A 20962-nucleotide genomic window follows, 5' to 3' on the forward strand; every position below is an offset into this window, starting at 1 on the left:
CAAAATTCCGCGATATAGGCGTTGGAACGCTTTGATCTAGAGACAGGGGAGTGGTGCCACATGAAAGCTTATATTCTCAGCTACCCGATAGTGGTATAATCCGGTTTTCCGATTTTTTTCAAAATTCCGAGAAAATCGCCTTTGAAAGTTGGGGTAAAATTTTTTTTCGAAAAATCCCCCAATCTTTGAACGCTCCTGGAAGCTAAACCGCTTGAGAGCAATTTTTGGGAGTGATGCCAAATGATAGCTTGTGTCATGGGCCTACGCTTTGCACATTTTCAGATTTTTAAAAAATCGCCTTCCATGTTAACCCGCCACATCATGCCTATTTTTTCAGAATCGTTCCTATTTTTTTTTTTACTTTTAAGTTCTCCCGGTTTGAAAACGCGTGGACCTACAGGGATGGGAGTTGTACCCAAATGTAGGTTAGAGTCCCCGCTACCTTTTGGCATCAAAAATTTTATTTTCATTTTCTTCAAAATTCCGCGATACAGGCGTTGGAACGCTTTGATCTAGAGACAGGGGAGTGGTGCCACATGAAAGCTTATATTCTCAGCTACCCGATAGTGGTATAATCCGGTTTTCCGATTTTTTTCAAAATTCCGAGAAAATCGCCTTTGAAAGTTGGGGTAAAATTTTTTTTCGAAAAATCCCCCAATCTTTGAATGCTCCTGGAAGCTAAACCGCTTGAGAGCAATTTTTGGGAGTGATGCCAAATGATAGCTTGTGTCATGGGCCTACGCTTTGCACATTTTCAGATTTTTAAAAAATCGCCTTCCATGTTAACCCGCCACATCATGCCTATTTTTTCAGAATCGTGCCTATTTTTTTTTTTACTTTTAAGTTCTCCCGGTTTGAAAACGCGTGGACCTACAGGGATGGGAGTTGTACCCAAATGTAGGTTAGAGTCCCCGCTACCTTTTGGCATCAAACATTTTTTTTTTCACTTTATTCAAAATTCCGAGATATAGGCGTTGGAAGTTGGGGGCGCTCACTTTCAGCTCAGCTGACTTTCAGCTCAGCTCAAATGAGCTGAGCTATGGTACCTAGCTCAAAAGTGAGCTAGCTCAAATTTGAGGTGAGCTGTGAGATGAGCTGAAATGTAAGCTTTTTGCAACCCTGGCTACTTCCCACATGCAACTTGCCACACGCAACTTGCCACATGCAACTTGCCACACGCAACTTGTCACATACAACTTGCCACATGCAACTTGCCACATGCAACTTGCCTCATGCAACTTGCCACATGCAACTTGCCACATACAACTTGCCACATGCAACTTGCCACATGCAACTTGCCACATGAAACATGTTGTGTGTTTTATGTTTGCTGTACTGCGGCGTACTGCATTTTTAAATACTAAAGTACTGCATACTCTAAAGGTGAAACGACAGCCCTGCTACCCAGGGTGATCGCGTCATAATCCCTTTGACATTCTTGTCAAAAAGTAAATTTTCATACCCACCCTCCCATAAGAAGTATAACTTCAAAAAAGCACCAATTTATTAAAAAAAGAAAGAAAAAATTGGCAGCCGCTGGGGATCGAACCTACAACTCTTGGGTTACTAGGCGAATGGTTTACCAACGTGTTATCTCACTGTTAAAAATAAGAGTGATAAAATTCAACAAAAGCTGAAGTCCGACAAAAATAAAAAAATTTCTTACGTTGCAACGCGTTGTTTCAATTTTATTTTGAAGAAGTTTCATGTTAATTTTTTCAACAATAAATCAACGTTGAACATTTTACGTTTAGTTCGGATGACAACACAATATTTTGGTGGTCCGCACTCCGGGGAAAGGGATTGGGGGTCGAAACACCCCAAATCAATTTTAGCTTACTTACAAAATCTATCAGATAAGACTAAAAAGTAAAAAATAAAATAAATAGTTTAAAAAAACTTAAAAAAAAGCGCTTTTATCACGCACTAAAAACTATAAAATAATTTAATTGACTTATTGGAAATGGTTAGATCAAAAAACGTAGAGCGCATTTTTGTTGTGTGTACTTTTATAAAGTTTGAACAAACCGCTCGACGCTTTTTGATCTAACCATTTCCAATAAGTCAATTAAATTATTTTATAGTTTTTAGTGCGTGATAAAAGCATATTTTTAGTTTTTTAAACTACTTAAATATTTTATTTTTAGTGTCATCTCATAACTTAAAAAGCTTTCAATTTTAAGTATCATGCAATATTGACATTAGTTAAATAGCACGGATAGTATTAAAATAATGTCCCCAAATAGTCTTTACTAGAACAAATGCATCCCATATAACAATTTCGAGGTATACCTATTGTAGTTTTCCCGCAAATTACTCAAACGATTTCGATATATATTTATGTGCATGTTTACGTAATGTTCTAAGCTAAGGTATTCTAATAAAACTGGGTTTTTAGTTTTTTCTCAAAACACATCGAATTTTGAAAACTATGTCGTTGATGTATTTTGCTAAGGCTAACATTTCCGTATGCGATATCTCGTTTAAGGCAGATCCGATTTTATTTAAAAAAAAAATACAATATTTCTTATAATTTTTAAATTTAAATTAAATTTTAATTAATTTGCTCAAAGTTTAAAAAAATAGTTTTGGAAACAAATTGAAAAAAAAAAACTGTTCCCACCTACTAATTTTTTTTTTGGTTAGCCTTTCTTTGATAACCTCAGTTGTACATTGTAATTTTTACAATTTTTCAGTAATTTAAAATAGTGGGTCACTATGGTGTATGCGTACTTTTTCATAAAAAATATTAAAAGTCAATTGAAATTGTTCTATTCTTTAGCAATTAATTCAATAAATTGAGTCTTAATTTAAAAACAAATAATTTTTACAAATGTGTATCAAAGACCTTGATTACGATTAAATATTGTTTTGTGAACAACTAGACTTTGATAGTTAAAATTTTCAAAGACTCAATGATTCGACCAATTTTCTAAATTTTTGACAATGTTGCGTTCGACAATTTTAACAGCTTTGCAAAAAATCAAAAATACCAAATTTATCGTAAGATCTTCTTCTACAGAAACGACAAGTTTACTGGAATATAAGTAACAAAAGACCAATTTTTCTACTTTTGATCAAATAATAAAAAGACTTACAATTTTTTCATAAAAGCTATTAGAAAAAACATATTCACGTGTTATCTCAAATGGCAAATTTGTGTACCAATGGTATTGAAACCATTTCAATCAAATAAACCTTTATCACTATGCGACTTTAATTTTGCGTGGTCTTTATGTATCTGTAATAAAAACAGTATTGGGAAACTCATCACTCGATTTCAGCTTTCGAAGCTTTCAGAAAAGATTTTCCACAATTTAGTCTTTAAGTATACTTACATCAGCAAGGACAGAAAAACTCGCATGACATTTTTTAAGCATTTTGACAATGACATTTTGCCACTAGAGTCGGAAAACTTAGAATATTAAGAGGACAATAAGCAACTGTTTCAAATATCAAAGCATTCAGATTTGACGCATGGTTTTTACTTGCTATATAGGGCAAGTATTGGAAAAAAATTCGAGGTTTTAATCGAAACCAACATTACGATGATGGAGAAGATCAAAAAAGTGGTTTTCGTCATGCCGTCCGTCGGTCTGTGCGTCTGTGTGTGTGTGCGTGTGTGCGTCTGTGCGTCCGTCTGTACATCGAGCTAGGGCCTAAACGGGTGGATGGATTTGCTTGAAACTTGGTACAGATGATTTTTGCGTAATTTCCTAGGTCCATTTTTTTATTTTTTTTAATTATATCTCCTTTTTAACGCATACCTCCCATATACCCTTTTCGAGGTATTGCACTTTTCTCGAAAACGGCTCTAACGATTTCGATAAAATTTTATATACGTAATGGTCTTATAGATCCTAACAAAACTGCGTTTTTAGTTTTTCCCAAAAAATTCGGAGAACGGAAATATGGCGTTGCCATTTTGCAAAATTGACATATTTTTTAGGTTCATAATATTCAATCGAAGCATAAGCTAATTTTATTCAAAATTTACAGACAACTAATTCTTTTCATTTTGAAATGTAAAATATAAATTTTTTTTAAAGTTTTAAAAAATTGAAAAATTTAATTTTCTTAACATTCGATTTAAAAATTTTTTTTTTCGAAACTTAACAAAATCTTAAATTTACAATAGATATTTAAGATAAAGACACTTTGAACTACAAGAGAAAGTACGTGCGACCCAGTCGTGCATTTTATTTTCGAAAGGAATCGAAAGGTAAATGGGCTATATAACAAATCCACCCTTCAAAATATGAAAATATGAAATAATTCAAATTTTATTTCTTCCCAATAGCACATTTTTAGTTTGCATTTAATTTACAAATTAAATGTGCTTAGGTATACTTTTACATAGACAATTTCCAAAGACCTAGTTAATGAAATATTTTTTTAATAAACAGTTATAATTGTTAAGGTGCCCGGATTATCCGCGTTATATCCAATGTAACGCCGATGCGTATAATCCGAAACCTTTAAAAAAATTCATGTGCTAACAACCGCGAAAATCTTAAAAGTTAAATTTACTATTCATTAAAAAAAAAATTGCTTCCAACATTTCGACTCAAAAAGTAATCGTTTCTCTTAAACTTTTAACAATACTTGATCAATAAATAAAAAAACGGTTTTTTGAACTTAACCTTTAGCTAAACCGAAAAAGTCCTATTGTACAATACCAATTCTATCCTAAAAAAAATACCCATGCTTGCTAAAATTTCTTTCAACTTTTGCCCATAAATTTTCACAGAGATACTATGTCCCAATAAAATGAATAAATAAATCTTGTTAACATCATATTCTCTCATTAAACGTTTGGAAATTTATACTTTTTTTTTACGTTGCCTTTTTTTTTTGTCTTTTTTTTGTTAAAGAGATATAGTATTTATCTCGATTCTGTTCTAAATACGAGAAAAAAAAGAAAAGAAAAAAATATATCTTTTTCGCTCCTAGGTATCTACACGCCTCTCTATCCGGATTAGATATATTGACGTTGAGAAAAAATAAATTAAAACCTAGGATATTTCTTACTTACACAAAAAAAAAGGGACAAGTTCAATACATACAGAATAGAAAGAGGAGACACCCAAGATGGTTGGGTGGATTAGAGAGAAAGGGAATAAGATTTACTTTCACGTTCTTATACTTCACTCGATTCGTCGTGTCGTCCTTTTGCGCAAAAGGCGATTTATTTTACCTCGAATACATTTATATAGATAGCCGTTTAGTTCGCACAAAAACGAATGAGATGAAAAAAATAAGATATTAAAGTGGTGGAAAGAAGTAGGTTCACAAAAAAAAGGCCTTCGAGTTGATTCGAGAAGAAGAGGATTTGTGCTTTTCTTTTTTTAATAAATATAGAAATTGATAAAAATACAAAAAAAAAAAAAAATGAAAATCAAAAGGACGAGGGTAGCAAGGATAATTGAAATCTTGGTTGTATCCAATTTATTCTTATTTAGTTAGGATAATAAAAGAGCCACACCATCTAGAGTAAAGTTGGTTGTAAAATGGACTTATTTTCTCACGAAGTTACCTACAATCTACCTATATAAGAATTGTAGGTAATAATGTTATGGGGTACCTTATCTTTGTTTTGACTAGGATCTATCTATCAATTAATAGGATATTCAAGTTCACATTGTAAGGATTAAGGAAATATTTACTTGTAAGAAGCTTTGGTTTGTAATTTTAGTCGTGTTTGGATTTTATAATAAATTGGTATGTTTTAAGCCTTTGCATGGCAGCTCTATCATAAGAATATTGGAAGGTTATATCCTCAAGAAGAAACAAGAAATTGTATGAACAAATTATTACTATTCAGAAATTTGAAATTTCGAAATTTGGGGTGTCAAAATTTAATAACAGTGATTTGAGAGGGAAACATGGTCTTAAATTTATTTAACACGAGAGGTATCGAAACATAAAATATCTTGTACGTGGAGTGTTGTTAAATTTCGATGATTTGGCAAAGGTTTCTTTAGTCCATTTAATATGCAAAATTAATTTGGCCGACGAATCTCCATTTTCCAATCCACGTTCAAGATGACTGAGATACACATACATAAGATCATTATAACACAGATTCAGCGTGGGAGGATTTAATCGAAAAAAATTATGTAATAGTTTTTTCTTAATAAAATCCAAAATCCGGCTTAGACGTTTAGAAGAAAATTAGAAATCAATAAAAATGCGCGACTGTGTCGCACTTGCTCTTAGTAAAGATTTACTAAGGAATTTTTAATCAACGCATAAAAAATATGTTTAAGCAAATTCATGGGTCCATTTTAAAAAAAAAAAAATTGATTTGTCAATTCGTGTGTCAAGAATGTCAAAAATACTCTTATTGTAAGATTAATTTTTAGAACCAAAACTAACCGTACCTGTCATATAACGGAAATAGAAAAGCTATTTTTTTTTTTTTTCAAAACCAGCTCTAACGATTTTCATTGAATTTTTTGTGTGTGCTTAGTATTAGACATAAATTCCAATTTTTGAAATAAAAAAATTTTTTTTGACCGTTATTAACGGTACCTGCCATAGAATGATTTTTTTTTTCTAAATATCTCGTACAAGATTCTTACCCGATTACAACGAAAATTAAAAAAAAAAACACATTTTTGGATTTAAAAAAAATACAAATTTTTTTTTTGAAAAATCAATTTTTTGAAAACGGGTTGGTGAAAAGTTTTGAAATTTCATTTTTATGTGTAGATTAATTATTTCTTCAAAATGGCATCTTTTTTTTTTGAAAAGTGTAAGAAAATTTGTATACACTACTTTAATTATGCAATTTCTTGAAAATATCAAATTTTAACTTTTCTCTTAATTTCTTGAATAAAAAGCTTTAAAATGAGAGTTACTTTTAGCATAAGAGCAAGTACGTGCGACCCCAGGCGTGCATTTTATTTACTATAGCAGAGCTTTTCATGATTAATTTTAATGTTATTAAATATATATACATTTTTTTTTTACTTAAATAGTTGTTAATTTAAATTTATTATACCTACAAAAAAAAAAATAGATTTTATTTAAATTTTTAAATCAGTTTTATACAAATTTTTTGTGCATAAGATTTTTCCAATATTTAATAAAAATTTAGTATGCAATTCAAAGAAAATAAAATGCACGACTGGGTCGCACGTACTTGCTCTTGTAGTTCACAGTATCTTTATCTTAAATATCGATTGGAAATTTAAGATTTTGTAGAAAAAAATCAAAAAAAAAAAAAAAAATCAAAAGTTTGAAAATTAAATTAAAAATTTCTTTTTTTCAAAAATGTTTTTAAAAATATTTTTTTTTTACATTTTATACTTAATGATCTCTGTAAATTTTAAATAAAATAACTAATGCTTTGATGAAATATATGAATTTAAAAAATATGTCAATTTTTGAAAAACGGCAACGCCATATTTCCGTTCCCCGCATTTTTTGAGAAAAACTAAAAACGAAGTTTTGTTATAATCAATAAGAGTATTCCGCACACCAAATTTGATCAAAATCGTTAGAGCCGTTTTCGAGAAATTTGCAATACCTCGAAAACGTTATATGGGAAGTATGCGTTAAAATGGCAATATTAAAAAAATAAAAAAAAACGGGTCTAGGGAATTACGTAAAAATCATCTGTACCAAGTTTCAAGCAAATCCATCCATTCGTTTAGGCCCTAGCTCGATGTACAGATGGACGCACAGACGCACAGACGCACACACGCACACACGCACACACGCACACACGCACAGACGCACAGACCGACGGACGGCATGACGAAAACCACTTTTTTGATCTTCTCCATCATCGTAATGTTGGTTTTGATTAAAACCTCGATTTTTTTTTTCTACACGAAACCAATACTTGCCCTATAGAGCAAGTAAAAATTGATTGACATACAAAAATTAAGCTCAGAAAAAAAATTTACTAAGCCGTTTTCAAATATCAGATTTTTCAAAAAATATCCAAAAATGGTTTTATTTCGAAAATTGTATTTACTTTTAAATTTTAGGTAACTAAAACACTTAAAAAATTTTCGCTGGCACATGAAAAAAAAAATTGTTGTATGACAGGTTGACAGGAACTGTTAATAACGGTTCAAAAAATATTTTTTTTTATTTAAAAAGTACGACGGAAATATAACTCAAAAATTTGAAATCGATAGACCAATTTTTGAAAATAGTAAAATTCGGTTATATGCCAAGTGCCGTTATTTTTGGTCCTTAAAATAAAATTTTAGGTTTAAATTTGTCCTTGAGCCGTTATTTCAAACGATTTGCTATCTTGTCAATTCTTCATTTAAATCAATTTTTTAAGTCTTGATTAGTTAAGAGCAGTTAGCGACTAATACCAGTCAGCAACTAAAACCGGGGTAATTTAACTTTAAAACAACGAACGTCCGTAACTTTGCAGACATTTATTGAGCAGATCTAAAATTTTCTGTCCAAGTTTAGATTCCTGGGGTGACTTGCATTTGGAGAATTTACCATCGTTTTAATCATAAAGGTAATTGTAGAGAAGATAGCAGACAATTTTACTTCTGCGTTGGAGAGTCATTACCAGTGATAACCTACCATTTCACTTCGATCTATCGACTAGCCTTTCTCTGTACAAATGATTTCTACAATTACAGTTTCATAGTGAAAGTTTTCTCAGCCAATTCAATGAGCTAGTTTATCGTAATTACCAGGTAAAGTCCTCTATAAAAGTCTCCAAAGTAAAGTTTTCAAGTAATTAAAAAAAAAAAAACAACTTCTATCAAACTACAAAAGCACGTGACAAAAATTCTTCAATGATACTTGATTTCAATCTTAAAAAGCAATTTCATCTTGAAGGATTTAATTACCAAATAGAAGAAAAAGGAAGAAATAAAAGTAAGAAAACTACCTTGTACTTTGTTTAAATACAAGGAAACAGCGAGTTCACTACAAAGTTTAAGGACTTGTCCTCCAAAGTTGTTTCCCTTTCTGTTTTTTTTTCATCATTGAAATATTAGGTATGTATTTTAGTTGGAAGGTATACGACATTTTTTCTTCTTTGACTTGAACTTGTTCTTCAAACATTCAAAACGAATATCCTTCATTTTAATTATTATAAAGTTTAAGTTCTCTGTTTCTTTCAATTTCCATTATGTGTTTTTTTTTTGTTTCGTGATCACAAAACAGCAGAGTTGACTTTGAACTACGGCGAATTTTGAGTTTGGGCGATATAAACGGCCATCATATAATAACCATTATGGCCATCACGTCCAATTGGCAATAGAGAGTCCTTGTAGACAATTTGTAAACAATATGAAATGATTATTTATTGCCCAATAATACAATTATGACGACTGTAAGGACTCTCCGTTGTCCTTTGGATGGAAATTATTTTATTCTTTTTTTTGGTGTGTTTTTGCATTTGATATACACACGCACAAAAATATATTCACAACCAACAGGTTTTTAGTAAGCTAACGGTTAGGAAGTTGTTGTTGTTGTTTGGTGTTTGACGTTTGAAGGTCATCCTGGGGTAAGGGGGGCCCTATTCTATACTGGCTGCTATCAGTATTAGTGTCAGTTTCCATAAAGACAATGAAGACAGGAATATCTGTCTTTTTCTCTCTTTGCACGGACAAAGAATTCAAATGTATCGCTACAGCTGATAGCATTGGACATGGACAGCAGCAAAAATATGTATATAAAAAAGATATGGAAAGACAGAAGCAAAAAATGAAATAATAAAAACACAAATATAATTGCCAATTGATTGCGCGAGTAAAGAGTGGCTGTGGGACTATATGACAGCCACCATCAGAAAAAGCACCCAACACCACCTACAAAAAAACATCAGTATGGAAGCTTGTATAGCGCCAAAATAAACACTCTTAAACCCCAACACACCTCCATCTATTGGACAGTATCTAGATAGTATTGCTTAGAGTTAGAGATACTTAATTTTGCGTCTTCTCCTCCGTGTAGAAATATCAACCAGTCGCCAGTGACAATTCAGTCATCGCAAGTTATTTGATCCACGCGTTTTGATGGTCTTGAGAGTATGTTTTTTTCAATTTTTTTCGTAAGTAAGACGCGCAACTTAAGTTAGTTAGTTATATTGACAACAAACTACTGGCTATCGGCTGTATAATGATGTGTAGTTTTATCGACGATACATGCGGTGTATGCTAAAATGCAACAGGTGTATCTATAACTGATTTAAGCTATAAGTTGTAGTTTGTAACTAGATTCAAACACGGTCAGTTTAATAAATCATCGGTTGGTAACATCGTTCCGCCGAAACTGTGAACGCGCGATATAACTATACTTGAACTTGTCAACTGATTTTTTTTTAACTTTCAGTGGAATGTGTAAAATTTAAAATTTAATTAATTTGGAATTGAAGCTTTTGGCATATAATAGTGAAGTTGTTTTTTTTTTTAATTTAACAAAATCAATTAAAAATATTTCAAGAAGTTTACCTTGTGGTAAAGTGCATTTGTTTAAAAAGAAAATTAAAATAGTTAAATTTTAAAAGTGATTATACATTGACACCGCAAACTTAAAGGATACTTCGTTAATTTATTATGGTTAGCTTGGAAATGGGAACTATTTCTGGAATTTTGAAAATTTTTTGTTTGAAATTTATCATCAAAAAATTTAGCTATATAATTTCTCAATTTATTCACAACCAATTATATTTAAAGACACGATTAAAATTGGGAATCTCTTTTAAATGTCAACTTTAAATTTAATTGACTTTGTATATACATATAGGGTCTAAATTTAGCATCAACTTTTTTTCCCTTAGAAAGGACCTGCAAATAAATAATTAATATTGTGATCTCTGGAAAAGAATTTCCTGCAGGAGTGTAGAAGATAGCGTAGAATTTTTACTTTCGACTGTCTAAATGTTTGCCTGTATGCACGTCAAGCGGTAGTAAACAGTTTTTGGGGGAACATTTTAATTTTTTCTGAAAGTGTTATTGGCTTTAAAAAAAAAAAATAGGTATTTTTAAGCAGATAGGGACTTTGAACAGTATTTTTTGAAGTGTTGTTTTTTTAATATTTTTGAATTTATCCAATTTTCAAAAATACATTTTTGGATTTTGAAAAATCAAGTTTTACAGTAGATTTTTTTTTTCAAATTTGATTTTTTTTTATTATTTCCAACAATTAATTAAGAAACAAAAAAATTGTTTTGTATGCTTGAAAAAAAAAGGCTAAAAAATATATACAATATTTAAATATATGTACATTTTTTAAAAGCTAGAAGCTTATTCATATTTGTAAAATTAAAATTAAGTAAATTGAGTAAAGGGTTTTTGAAAAAAGGTAATGAAACTCAGATTTTTGAAAAAAAAAAAAAAAATATTGAAAAAATTTAACATGTCCTTTTTAAAACTTTTTCGTAACATAAAATGCATTTATTTTTCAAACTTTTTAGGCTACATTTATTATGATCTGTAATTATAAAAGAAATGTCAATATGTATTACAATTTATGAAAAAAATTAAAAAGTATTTCATTTTCGAAGAACTTTTTTTAATAGAAGTTTTGAAAAAAAAATTAGCTAATTTTTTTTTTTAAGTTCAACATTTAAATGTAAAGTTATTTTTTCTTCATTCAGTAGCTCTTGTTGTCGAAAGTTAAATAGCAAAATTTTAAAGTTCTTTTTTGCCAAAGTCTTTGAGAAAATCAATTATTTCAATGCATAAATTCAGTTTTTATCGAAAAATCCAATGAAATTGGAGTAATTTTAATTTTTTTTCAAAACTATCATATATATTACCTTTTCTTCTTCGAAATATAACAAATCATATCTATGGCCAAAATATTTTTTTTAAATAATTTCATATTTTATTACGAAAAAAAAAGTCATTTGAATTTTTTTAATGACATTTTTTTTCAAAATTCTGAGTTTAAGAACCATTTTTTCAAAAACTATTTACTAAGTTTTGTGGATTTAAAATTTGAAGATAAGAATGAGCTTCTGGCTTTTTTAAAATGTGTTTTTTAATATACGGCAACACCTACAATATTATTATTATTAATAATAATAATATTGTAGGTGTTGCCGTTGTGTTCAAAATACTTTTTTTTTGTGTTTAAAGTCAGTTTGATAGAAAATTCCATTTATCGTTTAAACGATGGAAGATTGTCTGTTACTTCCACATATATTTTTGTCTTAAATTACCCAGAGAATCTTTTGGTATTATTTATTTTATGAAATTTAAGCAAAAAAAAATTAATTTGTTAAAAATAAATCAATTTTAATTTTAAAAAACAATACGGCAACATCGGCAATTTTTAACCTATAGACTTTCAGGTATTTTTAATTACCAACGTTGAGCTGTTCCCTAATAATTTGATTTAGTTACTCCACTTTAATAAGAATAAAAGATTTATGAAATTGGGAAAAGGTCGTTTGCTCAAACTATCCTGATTTAGATTTAGCAATATTTTTGTTGTTTGTTTGCCAAAATTTAGCTCATTTTATAGATATTTAAATTAAGGATTAATTAGTTACGGTGGAAAAAAAGTGAAAAAAAGTGATTCCTACAATACTGTTTGTCTGCGTGTGCGTCTACACCAGACCTACATCCCCAACCACTAACGCGATTTAAATTTGGTCCAATTCAAATAATATTTCTTGTACTTAAATATCAAACCATATCGAAAAAAATTGAAAAATTTAGATTTTTCTTTGGTTTATCTAGAATTTAAACAATTTTCATTAATAAAATGTTCAAATAAACTCAAAAGAATTTTATTTGCTGATAAAAAAAGTGATTAGAAGTAGGTACCTAAGTCATTTACAGCTGCAAAAATGTGGTATTTTATTTAATATCAAAAATTCAAACCCTCGAAACAGAAAAACTGTTTGATGAATAAATCTGTTAGTTTGCATATTTATTTCAGGTATATTAAGCTTTCATTATAAAGCCTCAGTTTTATTTTATCACTCGTAGTTATAAAAAAAGGACACATTTTGATAGTCAAAGTCAAGGGAATAGTTTTTGGTTTGATGACTAATATTGCTGTCTAAAAGCTTTAGACAAAAAGAATCTTGAAGCTCAATAGATAGCCTTTTAAAAATAATAATCATTTAATCAAAAAAAACTTCCCACTTTTTTAAAAGAAAAAAAAAAAAATTTGGAAAATTTGAGTTTAAGAACCGTTCCAATCATTTAGATATTTTACTATTTTGTCATGATACGATCATTTTTTATTGAGACACAGCCTTTCGAAAATCACCATTTTTTTTCCTTTAATTTTTGAGTCATTGATACGAAAAAAAAAACAACAACAATTGGTTTTTCTTTACTGGAGCAAGAAATGTTATTTTTTCTTATTTTTATTCATTATGATTATATCATCCGATCTCTCATTTAAAAGGATAAAAATGTCATTATATCAATTAGACAGAAATATAACATTAAAAGCCTTACTTTGTTAGCATTCTCTTACATGAATTATTGTTACGATATATTCGAAGAAATCTAGAAAAAAACATCACATTTCGTAATTTCGTACCTACTCGTATGTCAAATCATATTTAATAAAACCAATAATTAAATAACAGGAAATACTTAAGATTGACATTTCCTAATTTATTCAAGTCCTTCAAAAAAAAAGTGACATGAGACATGTACCGCACACACGTATTCCATATGAGATGTCCCTCCCTCATACTTTTCTAGAAATAAATCCTTTTCACTTAATTAAATAATTCATAGAACGTCTCCGTGGTGTACCTTTGCTCTTGTAAACAAGTCACGTATTTGAAACTCACAAGGCGAATCCAAAATACACACTAAACACAACTTGAAGTTTCTCTACATAAAGTCTATGTTAATGCAAACAGGAGCAGGAGTAGTTGCTTGTACATCTAAAACTGCAACAAAAGCCAACACAGTTTCATTTCATCTGAAAATAATCCTATCAAATGTCTATGAATACATTCGAATTCAATTCAAAAACAAGTTCATATGTGAGTTTTAGTTTCACAACCTAATTCCGGCGAACCGAACATGCCCGTAGGTTTTCTTTCTTTTCTTTTCACTGCCATACACACATTGAAACATTTTCGAAATTTCCAATTTTATTCACATGTGGCCTTTTTAAGGATATGAAAAGCCCTCTAACGTGCCCTCGAGCAGTCAAATTGGTCAAATGCCAAACAGTGCTATAAAAAACTAAATTTACTAAGCAAACTTTTACAAGCTCACATCACAAAGTATACATGTTATCAAAATCTCAAGGAGTTCAAGTGTTTTGTCCTTTAAAGGAGTGCGAGTGCAAAACTTACAATCACTTTTGTGGCTTGCTTTTCGTCCTTCTGCTGTGATTTTTTATTGTTACCAAAAAAGTACATATTTTCCCTCCCTAATTTTCATAAAGCAGGTAAAAGTTTTTTTCTTCCCAAAAGACCAGTTTTTCTTTACCATCCAGATCCAGTGCCATTTCAAGGCTTTTTTTTCTCAAATGTTTGTTATTATGTGTTGCTGAGCTCTGTACTGCTTAGCGTGCGAAGGGTTGGAGGAGTTGAATTAAGTGTGATAAAAATAAGTGAGACCCTTGTAATCTGGTTAAGAAGATTGCCAGGGTATTTCTTTCCTTCTTTATTTTTTTTTTCTTCACACAGAGAGTGATGCCTAACGAGGTCCTTTTTTTATATGGAAAAAGTTTTTCCATTCAAAGGTATTTTAGGGATTTTTTTTCGGTCATCGTACCGTTTTTTTTGTTGTTGTGGTATTTAGGAAATACTAAATTTTTTTTTTCTTCTTCTTTTTCTGACTTTACTTACTTTTACCAGTGACGTAAAATTTTTGATTTGTTAGATGGATGGTAAAAAAGGATATATACATTTTTTATTGTCCTGGTACTTTTTTTTTTTTTGTGTTCATTTTTATGAGGTGCAAGAAAAGGAGGAAAAAGGTTATTTGGCCATTTGATTAAATCTTTTTTTATCGTTTTGGGGGAAGGAAAATTTATTTTTTTTTTTCGTTTGAGATTGTTGTGCGCTGAGAATGAAAGATGATGGATTATTTCAATAATTTTAAGGATGCAGACACATTGCTGCCACCGCCCAGAATAACATCGAAAAATAGTTAAATATGGGATTTTTTTTTCCGGGGAAAATAAAATAATAAACAAAATTTTTCGGATATCCTTTAAGCTCTTTAGAAATTGATTGGCAAATAAATCTTATTTTATATTGACACATAAATTGATTATAATAAACACAAGCTTAAATTTAGTCACCAGATTATAAGACCTACATTGATTTTATGGAAAATAAATGTTTTTGTAGTTGAAGTTGAAAAAGCTTAAAATAACATCAGCTAGGATTTTTACACGTATTCTCCGCGTCCTGCCTATGTTTTTTCTCGACTTCCTTACACGCTTTTCTATGTTTAGCTTCGAGTTTAATTAAGTGTTCAAAATGACTAGTAAATATTTTGGGCTTGAAAACAGTGATAAGAGCCGACATCAGTGACAGATTTTTTTTTTTAACTGACATACCATATTTCCATTAAGCGTATTAAAAAAAAAAATTCAGTTTGGTTATAATTGCCTATTACTGGCAGCACTTCCAAATTTAATCAAAATCGTTAGAGCCGTTTTCAAGATATTTCCAATACCTTGAAATTGTTTTATGGGAGGTATACCTACGTTCTAAAGTAGATATTAAAAACAAAAACAAACAACCTTAGAAATTACGAAAAAATCATCTGGACTAAATTTCAAGAAAATCAGTCTACCTGTTTTGGCTTAGCTTCACGTACAGATGGATGCATGGACGTACCGACGATGCACGCATACGGATGGATGTCATGACGAAAATCACAATTTTGAATTTCCCCATCATCGTAATGTTGGTTTTGATTATCTTTCATAGAGCGATTTAAATCAGGAAGCAGTAATTGGTCCAAAAATATCCAATCCAATCGAAAATCTTTGAAGAACCATTTTAAAATGATTTTTTTGACCATTATTGCCAAATTTAGAGACATTTTTTAGCTTGAAAGCAATATTTAAAGCAATTACTTTCTCTAGGCTCCCTGATTAAAAAGAAAAAAGATAGAGAGTATGCCAATAAAAACATTATTCATTACAATCGGAAAATTCCACATCAATTTTTGCAAAAACAGATATTTCGAATGAAAAAAAAAAAATGTTAAGCTGTTTAAACTAATGAAACACTGAAAAGACGAATTGTATAAGGCTCCATCCAGACCCATGTATCGGTCTGATTTCATAGTCGAACAACAAAATTGAAATATAAGAGAGATCCGGTTTTGGGACCCACATAGTTAATTTTCAACATTTATAATGCATTCCCCTAAAAAAAATCGAAAAAATCTAATTTTTTTATTCCATCACCTTTAAATCCATTTTTTTTTTGTATAAGACTACTTATAGAAAATAAAAAGAAAGGTAGGCCTAAAAACTTTTGGTACAAGCCTCAGAAAAATACATAACCAGGAGGCTTGCCTGCGATTTCTGACGTCAACCCGGCGAACCCCAAAGGTGGGATAGTTATGAATTATGATCGCCTCGACATCGAAATCATAACATCGCCGAGAAAAGTAAGAAGAAGATAGTACATTTTCTATCATCTGAAAACGTATTGTTTCAGCTCAAAAAAGTTATATCGACCATGTCTATACAACATCTACAAAAACAGCTAGAATTTTTTGAACCCAATCAGTTTTCACAAAAAAAAAATCAATCTTTTTTCTCTTTTAACGCCATTAAAACCATTTTTTTAAAAGACAACCTATAACAAATTGTATATCATTTGAAAGCTTATTACTTCACCATTTTTATTACGCTTCAATCATATTTCTACCATTCCTACAATAAAAATAAGAATTAGATTTTCACACAGATGTTTTGAAGAATTTTCAAGTTTTTCAATTTAAGATTGTATAACATGTAGAGCACGTACCGTTATGTGTGATATAACAAATGAAAGGTAATATCAGCATGCGTATTAAAGTAAAATCAAATTTGTATGTGCCCTAGATTGAAAGATATAACTCGTTTAGTAAAAAAAAACATCTTTTTATCGTTATCTCAGGATTTTGAATATAAAATTTATTAAAATTTACAATTATAGTTTATTTAATTACCTATCTACAGTATAAATTTTATTTATCTATCTATTAAAACAAAAAAGTTATAATCAATTGATTTTTCCTGTCGCTTTTTCGTTTCATCGTGTTTCAAATCACTACGATACGAAAGAAGTTTTCACTTCAAAAATATAATTTTTCTGTATTGAAAATCTCATTATAAAATATGTATTCTAATTCTATTAGCTTCCCGGCACCAGTTTGTCTGTCAATGAATGTTTTTTATTGATATTTTGCAATTAAATTTTAACTTGAATGAAATGAAATTATCATTCTAAACACTTTTGTGTATCACACATCGTAACTTTTAAATTCTGGTCGTAAAAAAGTTTGTCATTTTGATCATTTTTTTTATATTCAAAACCTTATCAATGATCAAAACACTATTGTTGTTAATAAAAAATCTTTTTGACTTATTGCAACACCTGTCTGCAGCCCTTGTGAGTTGTGAAACAATAGATATTATCATATTTGCGAAATTGCAAATTAAAAGTCATTATGCTCCAGCATTGCTCCAATTTAATAGCAAATCAAAACAATGAAACAATTTTAGAGATGCTAAACATACCCTCACCTCGTTCAGTTTTCATATTATGTGAATCCCAAACTATCTACGAAGGTGAAGTGAAGTTTGCACGTGCAAATCAATATTCACGCAATTCATCGTCGTCGTAGGTCGTACCCGCAGATATTTGGTTCTCTGAAAAATTTTGTTTTACCTAAAAACACAAAAAAAAAAAAAACAAATAAAACTCAAAACTGGAGAGCTCGAAGCTCAAAGCCCCTATAACTGGAACATGCCATGCATTTTAAGAAAACACACCGTTATCTCCAAGCTTCTAGTCGATTTAATTTTGATGTTTTTTTTTGCTCATATTATTTTTGTCATACTCATACCCCATCGCATGAGTGCTAGCCAACAATCATTGGACGGAACTCTGGTAAAGACCTCATGATAACGAAAAACCCCTTTTTTGAATGGCATTTTGGATTTGGAATGTTTTGTACGCGTTTAGCGTTCATAAAACGTTAGTGGCCGGCGGCGGCGGTCGATGGTGGTGTGGGGTCGATTTTAGCTGCTGATGCTCTTCAATGGCAAAATTAATATTCTAAAAGAGTGGAGGATCTTTATAGGTATACGATACAAAGCGAACCAAAGCCGAAGGGCAATGGAATATAGTTGATTTATTGCACTTCCCTCCCCCAAATAGCCCATCACGAAAACATTTTATTTAATTTTTTTTTGTTTTGTTTTTGTTATTTTTCGAGATTCAAAACAGAGGAAGTTCTCTACGCTGGTTGTGTGTATTTTTAGCTGGAACACGTCAATATACTATGTACGATGACCAACAGACGGTAGTGAATTGGGGAGGGGGGTATAACGCGGCATATTGCTTTCGAAAAACTATTATAGTCATCGGTTTTTGATGACCTTGACGATTCACGCAGAGAGTTAATCGATTTATCGTTATTGTTTTAATGTTTTCATGAGAAAATTGAATATTTGTTGACGTTTGTCCAATTTTATTCGGAACTTTGAGTGAGAGACAGGTGGACTGGACAGCAACCGAATTCAGGGTCGGTATGCAAAAAAAAAACGAACACCTGCAGCAGCTAAATGACCTGGAGTTGAAAAACGCTATTAAATTGCGTGTTGATTATTTTGAAGGAAGTACTTTGACTTTTGAATATTCTGGGTGGTGTCAATATTTTGACTTGAATTCAATTTTAAGTTCAGGGTAGGTCAAGAAAATTTTTCAAGTTAAGGTCATGAGATCAAAAAGAAAGATTAAGTTCTATAAGAATATTTGCGATGACGACTTATTTTAGACGTGACGTAATCTTGTACAGAAATGAAACGCTATAACCTGACTGTAAAACCTTTATCCTGATGAGTTATAATAGAACCAAGCATCACTGCTTTTGTTTTAATAATTTGTACCATCATTATACTTATATATATGGACCCAAAAGTGTATCAGTTATTATTTGATGACGGTGCACAGTGTGCAGTTTTACATATCTAGTGGAACTTTATTAAAATTCGAATACACAACTAATAGTTGTGTATTGTATTCAAAGCTAGCTGGACAAACATTTTTTTTTGTATTATTTTTTGGTATTCTATTATGATGTTACCAAAAAAAAAAAGGTGTTGTTAAGTCTTAAAATGGAAGAAAATTTAATTTTATTTCAAGACTTTATTTCAATTATTTGTTCTGACTTCGTCAAGCGTTTTAAAAATGTATCCGCATGTTACCATCGTGAAATGGTGCTTAGGACCTCGCTCAATATTCTATTTATCAGAATCCCTTAAGGGTTTTTGTGAATAGCTGCGGCCTCCATACAATATTTTTTTTTTGTTCAGATTTATAGGAAAAAAACGTATTTTCGATATTTTCAAAAATCGTTAATCAGATTTTTGTGAATCGCAAATTACTTTTTTTGACTCCTCATGATAATATAAGATAAAAAGATTAAATACAATTTTTCGATATCTCGCTTCGTTTTCGAGATATAGATAGTTTTGATAAACAACTCCCAAAATCGATTGCTCGATGTCGGCTCTTCCCCATCTATTTAGTACATTATGTACTCCGATGCCTCATATCGGACTTATAATTAGATACATATGTATATATATATCTGAAAATCAATAAGGCACTTATAGAAATACATTAGGGTGGGTCAAACAAATCGACATTCGTTTTTTTGATTTGGTACCTCGAAAACTCGATTTCTAGACACCTCTAGAATATACTCACCAAATATGAGCTCTTTATCCTAATGGGAAGGTTCTCCGCTTTTCAATTTTCCATTTTTACATCAAGCTTCCACCAAAAAAAATTATTTTTTTATTAATTGACTTTTTAGCCAATTTTTTTTACATATTCTTGTAGAAAATTAAACGCTCTACAAAAAAGATTAAATACACTTTTTTGAATTATCTAACCGTTTAGTAGATATTTGAGGTCCAAAAATCGAGAAAATCTTTAAAAATTCGTTTTTTGTTCTTAATTTTATAACAAATTGAAAAATTATAATAATCAAACACGCGTGACATATTCTTGTAGAAAACAAATTGTTCCACAAAAAAGGTCTTAATAACTTTTTTTATTAATCTAACCATTTGAAAGATATTCGAGGTCAAAGTAAAACAAAAATATAAAAACTTTTTTTACTTTTCGAAATTTTCTAATTCACTGAGAAGTCATTATTATTAAATTGGTAAGATGGATTATTGTAGCGGGTTAAATGTTCTACAAAAAAGTCCTTGACATCAAATTGGTTGCTTTAACCGTTTAGAAGATATTTCCATTTTTTTTTTTACCCACTCTAAAATACATATTTTAGATAGATTGGCAAAATTGCACAGTGTGCGGTGGAGACATAATTAGTGCATGTGTGATTGTTCTGGAAAGAAATGGGTACAGCGAAACGCGAAAAAGACAAAATACCTCAATTTTCTCATCAATAAAGTAGCATTCCTGACGTTTATTTGATTAGAGTAGTGCTTTCCGAGTTTAAAAAGTTCCATCTTCAATACCGAAGTTTCAAAGTTAATAATTAAAAAAAACAAGCTTAAACTTATAAAGGACGAAAGGGTAAAAGCTCGGCACTAAAACTTCTTTTATACTTAATCCACTGGTCAACAAATAGGAACATTTGATTTAGAGCCGATTTTTCAATCTTCTAATAAACAGTCAGCTAACTTATTACGCTCCTAAAAATTATTCTACTGAAAAGCAAAAAAAAAAATTGTCAAATTTAAAAATATTCAAAATTAAACGTCATTCTTATTCATAATTGTTTTTGTTTTCTTGTGTTCCGCTGTATTTTTTTCAAAATTTCTT

General features: G+C 30.3%; 1 protein-coding gene across 1 annotated transcript in view; it reads left to right on the forward strand.

Annotated features, from left to right (window-relative positions):
* Nucleotides 1-20962, forward strand: part of LOC129915403 (cyclic nucleotide-gated cation channel subunit A) — a 150083-nt gene that overhangs the window by 100199 nt on the left and 28922 nt on the right. The gene's annotated exons all lie outside the window — the stretch shown is intronic.

The sequence above is a fragment of the Episyrphus balteatus genome, chromosome 1 (assembly GCF_945859705.1).
Source record: "Episyrphus balteatus chromosome 1, idEpiBalt1.1, whole genome shotgun sequence".
In the NCBI taxonomy this organism is placed as follows: Eukaryota; Metazoa; Arthropoda; class Insecta; order Diptera; family Syrphidae; genus Episyrphus; species Episyrphus balteatus.